This window comes from Apus apus, chromosome 22 (assembly GCF_020740795.1).
Source record: "Apus apus isolate bApuApu2 chromosome 22, bApuApu2.pri.cur, whole genome shotgun sequence".
In the NCBI taxonomy this organism is placed as follows: Eukaryota; Metazoa; Chordata; class Aves; order Apodiformes; family Apodidae; genus Apus; species Apus apus.
Genome location: NC_067303.1, coordinates 2539704 through 2555195, shown reverse-complemented (window position 1 = coordinate 2555195; position 15492 = coordinate 2539704). Strand labels below are relative to the sequence as shown.

At 47.8% G+C, this 15492-nt stretch overlaps 1 protein-coding gene across 3 annotated transcripts in view; it reads right to left on the bottom strand.

Moving 5' to 3' along the window:
• NTM (neurotrimin) overlaps window positions 1–15492 on the bottom strand; it is a 334211-nt gene that overhangs the window by 105849 nt on the left and 212870 nt on the right. The window lies entirely within an intron of this gene.

Sequence of the window (15492 nt, the reverse complement as noted above, 5' to 3'; positions counted from 1 at the left end):
CAATTCCCAATTTGGAGCTCAGCATTTTTAGCCAAGCAAGAAAGCAGAGCTTGGTTGGGGAGGGGAGAAATCAGCCAGATCTTGAGGGCTGAAATTTATTCTGGTGCAGAGACGACCCAACAAGGCCCGTACGCTTCTGCCGTCTCGCTCGTGACCTATTTCGAGGACTTACAAGTTCATTCCTGAACGAACAAGCCATCCACAGTCAGTGGAACAAATGTAACATGGCCTTCAAGGGCTCTACAGCCAGGTTCCCCAGCAGCTGTTAAGGTGCAAGGTTCGGTCAAAGATACTCTTTGGTTTTTTTTCCTTCCTGAAATTGCTTAGACAGAAAGTCCTTCTCCTCAGATGCTGTTTGATGTTTAACAAAGGCTCTGCATATGCCGGAGCCCCAGTCTCATGGGGCTGCTGTAATAGCTGGTCCCTCTACACAGCCACCTATTTTAATGAAATTTTTAGAAATTTAATATCTCTGAGACCTCTTTCCTTCTGTCAAATTGGGTAGAAATTGGCCAAAGGGCTCAGAAACTGCAGAGGGGAAGGAGTGGGTAAGGCAGACAGACATGATTGCATAGTCTCCTCTCTGGAAGGATTCAAACTAAAAATCAATATCCTTTTCTTTTGTCTCCATGGTTTTGTATTTCTTTTTTGAGGCAATTTTTACAGAGCAAAAATTTGCCCTTAAAAACCAAAAAAAAAAAAAAAAAGATGCTCCCTTGGAACATTCTGCATGCCCAGCACAGGACAGGAAGCTTTCAGCCAACAGCACTTGGAGCTGCAGGAAATCTGCCACCATTTGCATCCCCCCCAACTCCCAGGGCTCAATTCCTTTGATTTTCCTGAGTCTCATCCCACAATGACTGCAACTACAAGACAAGGTGATGGAAAAGCAGAGAAGCAGAAAGCTTAGAGAGCACCTACATGTGGGAGAACCAATTCCATGAACTGGAAAAAGACACTTCACCTCCCCAAACCTCTCTGTAGAACACCAGTATAAAATTCATTCAGCCTCAAAATTGAGAGAAAATGAGAAAAACTTTGGTGGAGCCATTTAAACCCTGTTCCAGATTCATCTCAGCCTGCAGGAGCTACATTTTGAGCCAGATTGACCAGTTTTTTTTTTTGTTTCTGGAGTGAATTCTCTCACCCAGCAACTGCCTGAGCCAGCTGGGAGCTCTGAGGGGTTTCCTTGAATCATATTAGAGGGATAATCTTCACGCCCTGGCTCAGGAAGCAGGGGTGGGTGGGGTCTCAACTCCATTACCAAAGTCAATAGAGCAGATGGATGCAAAGCTTTCTAGGAAAAAAGCTGCTCTGCAGATGTCCAGGAGCTAGGCAGGGCAAACGAGAAGGAAACCATCCGAGACCTGCTGCAAGGGACGGCGGAAATGCAGAGGACTCCACTTAATTCCTCATGGAAGTTTGTTCAAGCTTTAGTAAAGGACAAAGCCTTCCCCTCCGCAAGGAGCCCCACGCTCTTGCCAAGTACAACAATATCTGGATTTTTCAGCTTGCCCACTTCCAGCAGGCCAAATCCTCAAATAATACTCAAAGATACTCTGAGGCTGCTGGCTCTGAATGGGGAAAGCTGCTGCTGGAGCTCGTGAACGCTTCCTTTCCAAGGAGCAACCAGTGCCTTGGCAGGCTCAGCTGAAATGGAGCTTTCAAAACTGGCTAATGAGATCACTTCCTCTCAGCCCCTTCAGAAGTGCCTGATTTAGGGTGAGACCCTGTGGACCGGAGCATTTCTTTTGGTTCTCTGTACAATTATAAGGAGGGAGAGGTCCTGGGGATCTGTTTATTTCACTACAGGTTTGTTGTGGGTTTTTTTCCGGGATCCAAATGTCCAAATCCACCCACCCTGGTGTTCTCCACACTACAGAAATGGCAAAGCTGCCAGTTTCTCCTTCCACTTCTCATATCAATAACTAAGCATGAAGCTGTCAAGTCTCTCGCAGACAAGTCACTGAGATGAGTATTTGTGCAAATTAACCATCGTACTCCTACACTAACTCATTAGTTACTACGCAGGATCCACTGTATTTCCATTAAGAAGGGAAAGCAATGACAGAGGCATATATTTGGGGGGTTAACCTTGCATTTTCTCATCTTTCTTTTCAAGCAAAGAAACAATCTGCAAACACGCCACACCCTTCTGGGAAAGGGGAAGGTGTGCATCTACAGGAGGCCATTCCCAAACTCCACGGGAGAAGCAGCTCACCCCAAAATGCAGTTTCCTTGCACCATCCCTCTTGGCTACTTCAGCAAATGCCTCTCTGGTTGTCCCCTCCTGCTCTGGCCTCCAGCTCCACCATGCTCAACACTCTGCATCCCCAGACAGGCTTTGCTCACAGCCACATGCCTCTGGCAGCACCGATTCCCTCAAGCACAGCCACCAGATAAGACCTTTATCAGCTGTTTCTATTCTGCAACAGGGAGAACACGGGGTGAAATTCAAAGAGGTTGGAGTCGGACTTCATAAAAAGGGCTGATTACCCACTTCACGAAGCAGAGAAAACCACAGCAGCTCCATTTTCCCCGGGTCAGCTCGGAAGAGGGATGCTCACACAAGAAGAAAGTACTCCCGTCCCTTTCTCCCCCTTTTCCAGCCAAGTGACATCTCTATTAGGACTGAAGAGGCTCCCAGACCTGTGGCTCCCTGCCCAGAGTTCCCAGGGACAAGGAACCAGAACCCCAGAGGGGAAAGGAAATCCTCAGGGGATTGAGATCCCCTTGGCTGCCCGGCCAGTACCTCCCAAGGGAGCTGTTCCTTGCCCTGATGCACCACTCTGCACGTGTCAAAGGGAGCAGAGGACATGCCATGGCACAGACCCACACGTCACATCTGAGTCCTGCTTCAAAACAAATGGTGTCTTCTATTTCCCCTGAGGAGAGAGCAGCACGCACCCGCACAGACACACACACACAAAATCAATAAGTTGTTGGGTCTCAGGGAACAGCTCTTTTAATTACAGCTCTCCCCTGAGCTGGATGCAAGGCAGGGTTTGCTGGCTGGCAAGGAGATGCCTGCAGTGGTACATGGGGGAGGACACTCCCTGGAGATGTCGGGGGGCCAGGGAACCATCAATGATCAAAGAATCACAAGACAGTTTGGGTTGGAAGGGACCTTAAAGATCATCTAGATCCAACCCCCTGCTTGGGCAGGGACACCTCCCACCAGCCCAGGCTGCTCCAAGCCCCATCCAACCTGCCCTTCAACACTGCCAGGGATGGGGCAGCCACAGCTTCCCTGGGCAGCCTGGGCCAGGCTCTCACCACCCTCACAGGGAAGAATTGCATTTTCATGTCTAATCTATAACTCCCTTCTTCCAGGGGAGGGGAATACGGAGGAGGGTGATGAAGGCATGAAGGGAGGGAAATCACCCATTTCCCCCAGTGCTTTCCCAGTCCCAGATCTGATCACACTGGGCTGTGAAGCAGCCAGCCAGCACAGCCAGTGCCTCTCCCTCCCCTGGTGTGAACCCCAAACCAGACAGCACCACGCCTCCTGTTTATCATAAAGGGACTTAATCCAAAGAACCTTTTGCTGCTGGTTTTATCCATTGCGTTTATCTCATGATCTCTCCCATCTCATCTCACATTCAGCACAGCCTGCCTGGAGCTGCAGCAGGGTTGTGAGCAGCAGCATAAATCCTGCTTTAATCCCTGGGAATAGGGGGCAGCACCCTTTGCTGGGGAGATGCAGCTGGGGTGATTCCTTTCCAGGGAGCCCTGGGATGCTGCTGGTCCCATTGGGCTTCTCCAGGCAAACAGGCAGCCTGAGCCACTTGATCCCCCAAAAGCACTGCCAGAGGAAAGGTGAGATCTTTGCCCTGAGTCTCCCCTGGATCCAGCCACCTCCTCCATCCCTCCCCTCCCACCTGCACTCGCTCCTTCTCTAACTCCAAGTGCTGAGTTACTACCAAGGAAGGTTTAATAGGGTCCTGGATTTTAAAGCCACTGACAACACAGTCTGGGCCTTTTACGGTTAGTAATGAATAAAAGAACCCAAATCACTTTTTTTTTTTTCTTTCCTCCTCCTCTCTTAACAGTCTCTGCCTACAAATTAAACCCCATTGTGCTTCTCACTTTCTTGCTCCTTTTGCCTTCCTCTCACACCACCCCAGCCCACGCAGCACTAGTCCAAGACCCGCTGTGCCCCACTTCCCTTGCCCCTTTTTTTTTTTTACATTTTGCCATATTTACCCTTTCCTATTCTTCCCATTATCTCCTCTCACTTTCGTTTCATCTTTTCTTCTCCCCATCCTTCCCCCTAGTATTTTTTTAACTCCTAAATTGTCACGGGGCTGATGACATTTCAGAGTCCTGCTGAAGAATGAAGCCCTTGATTCCTTTCCCCAGGGCTGGCAACCAGCCCTTCACGGTACAAAAAGCCAAAATTGCTACGATCTTGTCACCAATTCCAGCTATTTTTAGCACTCTTTCCTTTAAAGCACCAGCACCCTGAATCATGTGATGACAACAAGAATCTTATCTGCTGTCTAAAAAAGTTTCATGCCCTCACAGCTGCCGAGAAGTGCTGGGAAATATGAGTCAGACTTTCAAAACCAGGCAAAAAGATGGAGCTTAAGTGCATCTTGCTGAAACTCTTAACTCAGGCAGCACCTAACCCCAATTATAAAAAGCTCTTAATTTTTTAATTCAATGCTGGAGAGAATTACCCATCCAAACACTGTCAGGTGGCTTCAGAAGTCTCCCAGCTACCTCACTTAATTAAGACAGCACAGAAGATCTTCATATCCTTTGGGTGAAGCACTGGCTCTGCTGGACATTTTTTCATTAGCTTCACCATAAATAAGATTTCAAGCCTTGGCATTTACCACAGGAGCAGAATGAAGAAATCAACGTGCAGACAAACCCTTTTGGTAACCGCAAGTGGATTTCAAGGCAAAGCCGACTCTGTTATCTTCACATTTATCTTTATCCCACTGATGAGGCACTCTGGATGCCCAGCAGCTATCTGATGGCCCTCTAACGGCTCTATTTGTAGCTCGCCATGCGATAGCCCGGCTCCCTCTCCCCTCCCCCACAGACTTGGTATGACAGGAGCATCACACGACCTTTCCTTCCACTTTTTCACCTGCCCTGGACTTCTTCTGCATGCAGAACTGACCAAGCTCATTAAGCCCTAGAGTCCGGATCCTGGTGAACTGGGCATTATATACTTATATCAGTTGAGAAGAGGATAAGAAGAGGAAAAGCATGAAGCCCGTGATCTTCATCTCATCTCCCTACGAGTCCCTGTCTCTTATTTACTCTTCTCACACGTGCTCACAATCCTGTAAAGCACAGGGAGATGCACCAAACGACACAGAATATTTAAGTACACATTTTACCGTACTACTGTTATTTATTATTAATAACAGTAATGCTAACTCTGCCCTTGTAGGCACCTCTACGAGAAAAGCAGTGTTTGGAAATGTCAATAAGCAGTTCCACAAAATGCCCAGGCATCTAAAGCAGCCACGCTCCCTCCTTGTGCCATGAAATGAGGACACATCCCTGTTTCTACCCTGTCTGGTCCTCATGAAGTTTCTCTGGCTCTTTTTGTACGGAAGATCTAGCTGGGTATAGATGCTCCCTCTGCCTCCCAGAGAAGAAAAACAAATCCCTTCAGCCTAGCCCCAAAGATTTTTTCCCACGTTGGTGACTGAACTTGAACCTCTTTCACTTAACCCTCCTCCTAAAATAACCCCCAGTTAAGCAGTTCAATTTAAAACACTGAAAACTGTGGGTTTGTCCCCTCTCATTTCAAATGGCACAGTCAAAAATAAAAAGCTGGTTTTGTCTTAGTCTTTTCCATGCTTCCCCCTCCCCCCAAATAGCTCTGGGATGAATGGGGAAATTATTTCCGATGGCCTAAAAGAGCACTATTACTACTTCTGTAAAACTGCATGTGGAATTGATCTGGCTGTCACGAGAAGAGAGATCCCACACCCAACCAGCTACAAAGGCTGCTCCATGTAGGACATAAACACTCCATGGAAATTAAAGCAGCACAAGAGCTTCCTCCAAACCTGGGGACAGCACCTTGGCCACCATGTGCAGGGAACACTTTGGGTCCTGCTCTTTTAGGGACCGAAACCTTTTCAAACAAAACCCATGGGATTTTAGATGTGTTCTTTGGGCTCCACAAAGATTCACTGTCCAGCAGAAGCATTTGTTGAAATGTTGCTGCCTGCCAGAATATGGTTGTACTAAAGGACAGCTGATGCCTGACATTTATCTTCATGACTGAAGACTGTAGACCACAGAACATGAGAGGCAGAGTTAGTTATCTTCTCCTTAGCCATGATTGACAGTAAATGTCAGGAAAGATTAGTTATTCTGTATCATATACATGCCATGCATGTTTTTAATTCTCCTACTGCTGCAGTACTATTTTCAGTCAGAGTTGTAATAAATCAGCTGTACTACTTCTGTGGGAAGAGGAGACTTTGCAACTGGAGACAACCTGCTGGTCACCCCCCATACCTATTTCATGTGTTCTCAGCCCAACCAGTGAGTTCCCTGCTCTGTATCTCTGACCGTGATACCTTAATTTCACTTAAAATTGGAATTAAATCCATTTGCTATTTGTGCAGCACCTTCAGTCATGGTGGTTCCAGTAACACAAGCTGACGTACAAGGGAACCACTTTCTCCATCAGTGACATGCAGCCACCTCTGAGCTGCAAGTCCCAATATTTAGCAGCCTGATGCCACCTGCACAGCAATTTTGGGGAAGAATTTCAAAAAAAAACAATGGTGAAATCTGGAAGACACTAAGAGTACCAGCTTTGCCAGCAGAAATAAAAAATGACTCTCTGGAAGGTGGTAAGCAGCAAAAAACTGTGAGTTTACTCCTGTCTAAATGATGGGGCATATTCCACCAAGCTCATGAGACCAACCACCCAAACGTGCTGTGTGGAGGACAACCAACCCAATGTGCTCCGTGGAGAACAGGCATTAACTCTGAGTTTAAATCCCAGCTGCCAGCTCTGTGACTGAGCTAATTACAGCTTCAGAGCGAGATGCAGCAAGTTCTGCTGCAGCAGGTCAGCCTGGAAGGCAGCCTGCCCAAACCCCCCCGTGCCAACCAAGCCAGCACTTCCTTGTGCTTGAGTCACCCTTAAACTCATGCTACACCCAAGCACCCCATCTTGCCCAGCCCTAGGTGCTGGCTGCACTCAAGCTAGCAGCCTTCTTCTCCTTTGCTGCCCAAGGAGAACATCTCTAAGCTGCCATAGACACCTTTGGAAAGATGAGCTGTCTGCTCCTCTACAATCCCTGCCGAGGCTGATGACATGGCCAAGTTTTATAGGCTGGAGTAGGTGAGATTAACCTCATCATAAACCACTGAGATCTCTCTCTGATCAGAAATTCCCCTCTGTGCATGAAACAGCCTCCTAAAAGACCTTCCTTGACGCCAGCCCTCCCTTGTAAAAAGGAGAAGCCATTTAGTTGAAATCTCCCTGGCGAGCTCTAAACGTGGTAAAATGCAAAATGGTGACAAGTATCACAGATGGAGCTGTGTCATCAGCCACAAAGCCCTTTTCTGTCACAGGACCTGGGGACCCAGGGGGTGCTTGGTTTAGATCTTGCTTCCCCAGTGTAAGTCCCCAGGCAGTCGCAGGGGAAGGCAGGTCAGGCCTGGGCTGCAGCCCTTTCAGACCACAATGAGGAGTAGGAACAAACACCACGAGACCTGGGGAAGCAGCAGGAAAGGCTTAAGCTGTCGTGGCCTGCTGTCTACCTTATTAAAAGGGAATTCAGTGTGTAAGAACAGAGCAGGAGTCATTTTCGAGCACATCAGGGCTCCACGTTTCCCTACCCCAACCTGACAGTACCCAGTGCCTTGCTTCACACCCCCTTTGAGATTCCTCTGCAGTTTAACAGGCACCATGTAAATTCAGACTCCTACTGGGATGACGTGTCAATGAAACACAAGAAATGTGTTCAGCAGAGACGATCTCCTTCTGGTGCATGTCTGTGTGTCACACGGGCTCCATCCCCCTTCAGGGACATGCTGGAAGACCCTCAGCACACAGCACGTGCCTGAAGGTGCTGGACTGACTGTCCTCAGGAATCAAGTCGTACCTCAAGTCAAGGAGCAACGACCAGAAGCAACACTATGTGTTGACACTCTGCAGCCTACCTGCCTTCTCTTTTGGCATCACCCTGCCTTGCACAGGTTTTGTAACTTTCTTTTTTTTGGGGGGGGAGTGCACCAAGCTGCCCCTCATTGCACTCAGCCAACCAATTCCAAACCAAAACTTTGAGGTGACCTGAAAACCAACTTTGACCTCAGGCCAAGGCAGTTACTATCTCTGCTTCATTTCATCCCCTTCCCTGGGCTGACTGGTGTCTGCAGCTTGCCCTGCAAGCTGTGGAGGGGAAGCATGGAGAAGACTGCAGTACCTCCAGGGGAGCACTAGGTCCCTTCCTAATGGCTTTCCTGTCTTCCTGTATCTTTAAATAATTGAAATCACTTTGCCACTAAGTACATCCAAGCAAGAGGGCACAAAAAGTTTTAAGGCTCTCTGGGGAGACCAGGGCCAGGAAATCTACACAAGGCACAAGAAGTCCTGTCACCAAAGAACCTTGTCTCCTGAAAGGAGACCAACTTCCAAGCTGCTTGTCTTAACAGCTGCTCTCTCAGGATGCTTGTCACTACTACAGGAAAGGCATCTTCCTTTATTCATAAGAGCATTTTCAAATCTTGTTTAAAAAATCATTTCAGAGTAGAGCTTGATGTCTACAAAGTGCTCCTCCAGAGAGAAGTGGAAGCAGAGTAACTTGAGGCTCCTTGTCAACCCTTGAAAAGCACAGCACTTATCTCCACATGGCTGGCCCCTCTACAGATGCACTACCCTGCCTAGATCAGACATAGCAATGGAGAAATAATTTACATCTTTCTGCCCCATGAAGGACAGAAACCTACAAGGTGTGTTTTCTCCCCTGTATCAGCAAGGTGGGCAACTGCTTTGCCACTAGAAGAGGTCAGGACATGGCAACCAGGAGAAAGCCACCACTCAGATCAGCAGCACAGGTCAACTTTGGGTCTGGTTGGCTCAGGAGAACCCAGCTCCTCACCATCAGCCCACCCCAAGCTGCTCCACAGCAGGGAGGGCCAGCAGCCAGGGGGATGCCAGCAAGGCAGCACTTGACTTGGAAATCGGATCTAACAGCTTTCCCTGGAAAGTCTGTGTCTCCTCAGATATGTGCCTAATTAAATCATCTTTTCCTTTTCATTTGAACATAGCAGAGCACTCCTAAAGACCCTAACAGCTTGCTAATGATCCCAAACTGCTGAGCAGGTACTCCCAGAGGAAGAAGCTGAGCACCAGAGAGGTGCCCAGGCACACAGGGGGGTGGGAGGAGTGACCCCTGACAACTGTCCTTTGCTGCAACCACCAGTTCACAATTCCACTAACTCCATCCCTGAGCATCACTCCTGATGTAAATAATCATCCATTTATAACTCCTTGTAATTACCTGCCTATTTCTGTGTCCTGCCTTCAGAAGGTAGTCTCTCTGCAATTATAGCTAATTGCCTTGATTGCTACTGCATGTTTCAAGAAAGTTCAGAAAAAAATACATGAGACAGGATAGTCTAAAGAAAAGCCATAAAGGGACCAGCACAGAAAGAGTTAATATTTATTTTTCATTCCAGACACCAGAGTAAGCCCAAAGCATGTGAGAGCCCTTCCCAAACCTTCACCATTTCTGAAGGAGCCCATGAAACTTTCTTTGAAAGTCCTAAGAAGAGGCTGGACCAAAACCCCCTGCCACCCCTCTGCGGATGTTCTTGGCATCATGGGAGCAGCTGCAGGTTTACATTCCATTACCTATGGTAATTGCAGATCTACTTTAACCCACAACTGACTCATCCTTGGCCAGACTCTAAGTTTCCTGAGGCTGTGAGCTCCACTGGACTATTGATTTAGGAAAGCTAGCAAGCCCCACATGATGCTGGAACACTCCTCCCTGCTCTGCCATGGGCCTCGAGTACAGGCTTTGATGCAGAACCAAATGGCACCCCAGCTCTGAATGTCACCACGAGCCATCAGTATCCTCTCTGTCCATCCTCTGCCATCTCTCACTCCTGGCCAATGTCCTGTGCCCAGCTCCTGGTGCTGCACCAATGGTGTCAAGCTGCCCAGCTGCTCCACAGCGAGAAGGTCAAGCAGAGTAAAGGCTCCCACCCAACCACAAAACCTCAGCTTGGCTTCCTTCTGAAGGGACATCAATTACTTGGGGCTGTCAGGATGATAAGGCAGCCCAGCCTCCACAATAAGGAGGATATTCAGGCTAATAACTTCCCATTAAGCTCCTCGGAGCTGGATGTTTTCCATCCTTTTCTGCAGGGCTGCTGCCAGGACGTGTTTGCTCCCCTGACCCAGCTAAGTCTTGAAAGGATATGGCTTGGGGCACCGTCATAAAATAAGCTCTCTACCACCAGCCCTGCCTGGAAATCCTTGGCAAAGCTGGGCAGAGAAACCACAACCTCCGGGTGTTCGCTCTGCCAGGTCAGCTTCCCCTCCTCCTCCACCAGAGATGACAGCCTTCAATGCAGAAGATTTAAACACAATTAAAAAAAAAAACAACAAGGAAAAAAGAAACCTCTTATCCATCACTGCTGACCAAGTTATGACTTGCAAGTGCACTGCCAGCGTGCTGTGGGGAAGAGCCAGAGGAGGATGGCAGGGCTGCTGTGCTTCCCTTTCTCCCCCAGACATTATCTCACCTTCAAACGTCCTTCACCATGAACCAAAAGGCAACTCACCAGTGTTGGTGGGTTCAGGGCTGCTTTACAACACAGCTGAATAGCCACATTTCCATCCATCCACTTCTGCAGTACACCCTGCCCTTCTTCCCAGCAGGTTCTGCCCTTCCAGGACCACCACCACCACCACTCCACTGCACACATCAGGGATGGGAATGAGCCCTTTCCTCCCTTCCCATTCCCGTGCTCCTTCCCAGCAAACCACGGCCCAGGGGACTACCCCAAAGCTCTCCATGCCCTCTATTTTTCAAGAGTGCTAAACCAGCTGGACTTGGGGGGGGACGACTACCTCCACCTCATGAAATTTGCTTGAGGAAAAATCTCTGATCCATTAATGCTTCATAAAAATTTTACAAGGTTTCTGCTAAAGGAAGGAAAACAAACAGAGATGGTGTTGGCATCCAGGCACTCCTTAAATCAAACATTCTTTCTCTAATGTGTTTCTTTTTTTTTTTTTTTTTTTTTTTTTTACTACCCATCAGGAAAGCAATCAAGCATGAAGCCCACAGGTCCCAGTGCTTCCATCTGATTTTTTCCCAGTTCAGGACATAGGATTCCAGTGCTCCCATCAGCCATGCACTGGCTACAACAGCATGTGCCACCAGGCAGCTGGAGGAGAACAGGAACAACAAAACCCATCACCCAGAAAACCAAGGAGAGCATCCTGACAAGGGTCCTGATCTACAGGAGAGATGCTTTTATCAAGTTAATTAATTTTAACAGCATCCAGAACCAGAGTGGGATCAATGCAAGGTGTGCATGGGGACTGGGAGCATCTTACGAGCACGTAGGGATGGGTGAGGGAGTGAGGGAGCTCCTGCCCTTCCCTAATAAAGGCCTTTACATCCACCACAGCATTAACAACTCCTTCATTAAAACCAGTCTAGGCTGCTTTTCCAGCAGGGAACAGGGCAGCACTAGCAGCAAGAGCTTTGCCATTAAATCAGCAACTGAGGCCCAGTCCAGGCAGAGATATTTGGTAACTGGGTATCAGAGTCAGCTCAGGCTCTCCTAATAAGTCTGGGAAAATGTCAGTGGTATTTCTGCAATATTCACTGTCCAAAAAGGCCAAATAAATTTTTATTATTTTTTTTTTTCCCCCTCCCTTGTTTGTGTGTTTGCTTTTCTCAGACCTTCCAATTCGCTGCAGGAATGTTCTGCTGCAAACTTACACCATCCCCAAAATCAACCTTCTTCATAAACACTATATTAAAAAGCAACCCCCCAAAGAAAACTCTGCCACTGAATGCAAAGCACAGTTATTGAAGAGCTGCACAGGAACAGCCAGTGATGAGAAACAAGAACATCAAAAGTAAGAGGGGGAGGGGAGGGAAGAAAATAAACAAAACACTAAGCAAAATATTCTGCTGAGAATTCAGGAGACACTAAAAAACTAACATCAAATGTGTATATATAAAATATACATAAGCTTCCTAAACCTACCTGCTATCTAGATATACAGTGTTAAATACATTTGTTTTGCAAAACTTAAATTTAAAAAGTCCATTTTCAACCATAAATGTTTTTTTCTCTCTCTTCTACTGATCCAGAGAAAGGAAAAAGTTATCCTCCTGAAGAACAGGACAGAGCTTTGGGATAATTCCCAGGGGAGGGGAGGGATGCAGACAAAGCTGGTGACAATGCCACTAACACCTCAGGCACCTCTGCAGCAAGATCCTCTTGCTACCTTCAGCCTCAAGCCCCTCTCATCTCCAGCCTCTCCTAAACAAAACTCCTGGAGAGGAAGGAAACCTGGAGCTCACTCTGTGCCCTGCTACTCACAGGGAAAGCATCAGAGCTGCCAGATAGAGCCAGAAGAGACAGCTTCTCCCATCCATCTTCCCCCAGGGCTACTTTGCCATGCTCTCTGTGGACATCTAAGCTGGTTAAATAAATTGGGGACCTCCCAAAACACACACATGGGGGATAAAGTAGATTAGGGGAGCTTCACTTCCATCCTGTATTTCTTCTGCTTGACCCTCAAACCCCTCTACATCTCCCAGGCTGCAGCCAGAGCTACTGAGCAACAGGAAAGAAATAAACAAGGCAGAGAGAGAAAAATAAAATAGCAATAAAGCCTTTGCTGCCTCCATCCCTTGCTCTGGAGAGGATGGGAGGCTGGTTAATGGATGTCAGTTCTGCTTCCATTGAAGAAAATAAAAATCAATGCAAAGCTCTTTGGCAGACAAGGCACAGCCATGGCCCTGCTGCTGCCTTGGCTTTTTGGTACTCACTACCCCAGCCAGAAGAGGAGTTTGCACCCACCTTACCCAACAGGCCAAGCAGCCCTATAGGATCCTACAGGGGCAGGAGCAAGCAAAGCATCCCCAACCTAACCCTCACCACCATCTCTTTACCTGCAGATGTTTAGTCCTGTGGATTTCTGCAGCGACAGCTGGGCTGAGGTGGGAGGATTCTCAGCTCAAACTGCCACGTTGGCAGATGCAATTATACCAATAAAATTCCCTTCAAAAGACTTTTGGGGTGTTTGTTTTGGGTTTTGGTGGGTTTTTTTTCTTGCTCCTGTGATTTGCCACACATCAGCAGCACTTGGCTGGCAGAAGGGCTCTGCTCTGGGTGGTCTCTCTAGTGCTGGAGTTTGATTTTTCCCTTACTGCTGAGGGATTCCAGCCTCTCATGCAGAAAAGATGCAGCTTGGACATTTCATTAGCACTAAAAAGAATACTAATGAACTTGCAGGTTGCTGGGTGAGGTATCTAATGACAAGCCACGTGCAGAATTGCTTAGCTGAGTGTCCTGGAAGTTAGAAGGTTGAGATGCAAATGGACTTAGGATCCAAAAAAAAAAAAAAAAAAAGAAAAAAATCACCAAAAAATCCCATTTTTGCTTGGTGAAGTATCAGGTGCATTCCTGCTGCCTAATACCCTCACCTGGACCTAAAACCCTGCCTGGATCAATGGCAGGTATTTCCAATTTTGATCCTATGGCTTCCTCTAAACACTTGGGTTTGGATTTATCACCTCAAAACACAAGCTGGTAACTTGGACCCCACTTTATAGTAAATGGAGAGAAAAAGACACTGCTAGGACACAATCTGTCTGACCTATTTTAGACAGCTGCTTTAGACTGGGATGGATCGCACCCTAAAAAGGCCCACTGCTCTCCAGCAACTACAAAGGGGGACTCAACAAACCCATTCAGATGTAGACATACATCATCAGAGACACCTGCAGGTCCAGGAGCAAGGATTCCAGACTCCTCATGATTTTCTGGGCTCCTTCAGAAAAGCTAATGCATCAAGAGCCATCCAGCCTTTGAGGGAGGGTTTGCTGGTTCCTTTGCTTTTTCTCTCTTCTGACAGATGTATTTCATCTCACCTCAGCCTGTGGTGGTCATCAGGATCTCCCTGTAGCCCATGACAAGATTTTACACTTGGAAGGACTCATCCAGCCAGCACCTGGAGGAGACCTCTTGGAAGCAAGTGCCAGCACTCCCGGAGCTTAGAATAGTTTAGATTGGGAGGGACCTTTAAAGGTCTTCTAGTCCAACCCCAGTCCCAAACCAGGCAGAGGCATTTGGGGAGATCTGCAAGAGGCACATCCCAGTGCACCACCCAGAAAGTTCAGCCTGCCCAGACTGGCCTGGGGGTGATGGTGACCTGGGACTCTTCCTGCTCGCTTGACCTTCTTACCAACATACAACCCTCCTCTCCTTTCCTCCACATGTCACCTCCAAGCACACTCCACATGCCAGCCCTTGCTGGAGGAGTTCTTCAGCAAAATTGCAGCTGTAGCATCTTGGTTTAAGGGCCAGTGCCTCAGAAAAGCAGGAATGGGGCTCATGTTAGCTGGAAAGCCACAAGATTATCTTTAGAAGGGGTCACATCCTCCCCAAAGCAAAGTCCACCTCCACAGAGGAGCTTTCTATAACACCAAAAAATAGATCTCAACCTAAAATATCTGACATTGGGGAAAGGCTGGATGTGGATCCCATCTCCCCAGCTCTGAATAACAGACCCCAATGTATTTTAAGCCCTGACTTCTACTGGAATGAGCCTATGTGATCATGCTCCTTGCCTGTGTGCCCGTCTCACAATCTTCCCCAATAAAATGTGAAGCCTTTGGCCAATTTTAACTAAATTTGACAGAGGAACAGATGGCTCAAAGACATTAAGTACCTGCAAGTCTAGTACAGACAGGCAGCCAGGTACAGGAGAGGGACTCTGTGACTGCCCCACGGAGGGAAAGGCCACAGCAAAATGAGATTCATCCTCATCTGAACCTCAGAGGATCCACACAGCACAAAACCTACCAAACGTCCCCGCTGCAGGCGGCAAGTCATTTCCTCCTGCTTGGACCAAAATGAAGCAAACTTGTAAGAAAACCTGGCTTTATCAGCTCCTGTGCCAGTCAGAGGACAGGTTTTGCATATGAAAGCAGAGCTTATGTGACAACTGAGACCAAGGAGGAAAATCAACCAGGAAGGAAAGTCAAATCACACCAAGGAACTGCTGGAAATTGTGCATCGAGAACAAACCTCCTCGCACCCACCCCAGGGCCTTGGCCCCTGCAGCCAGGGCAAGGGGGTGGCTCATGCACCAAATTGTGGGTGGCTCCATGGAGAGCTATTTCTTGCATCAAAGGAGGGCACACAGCACATCATCTCGGCCCCGGGCTCGCAGAGCACACTACAAGCCAGTAATAGAACTGCTCATCTATTTCCCATCAATGTATCTTCTTAATG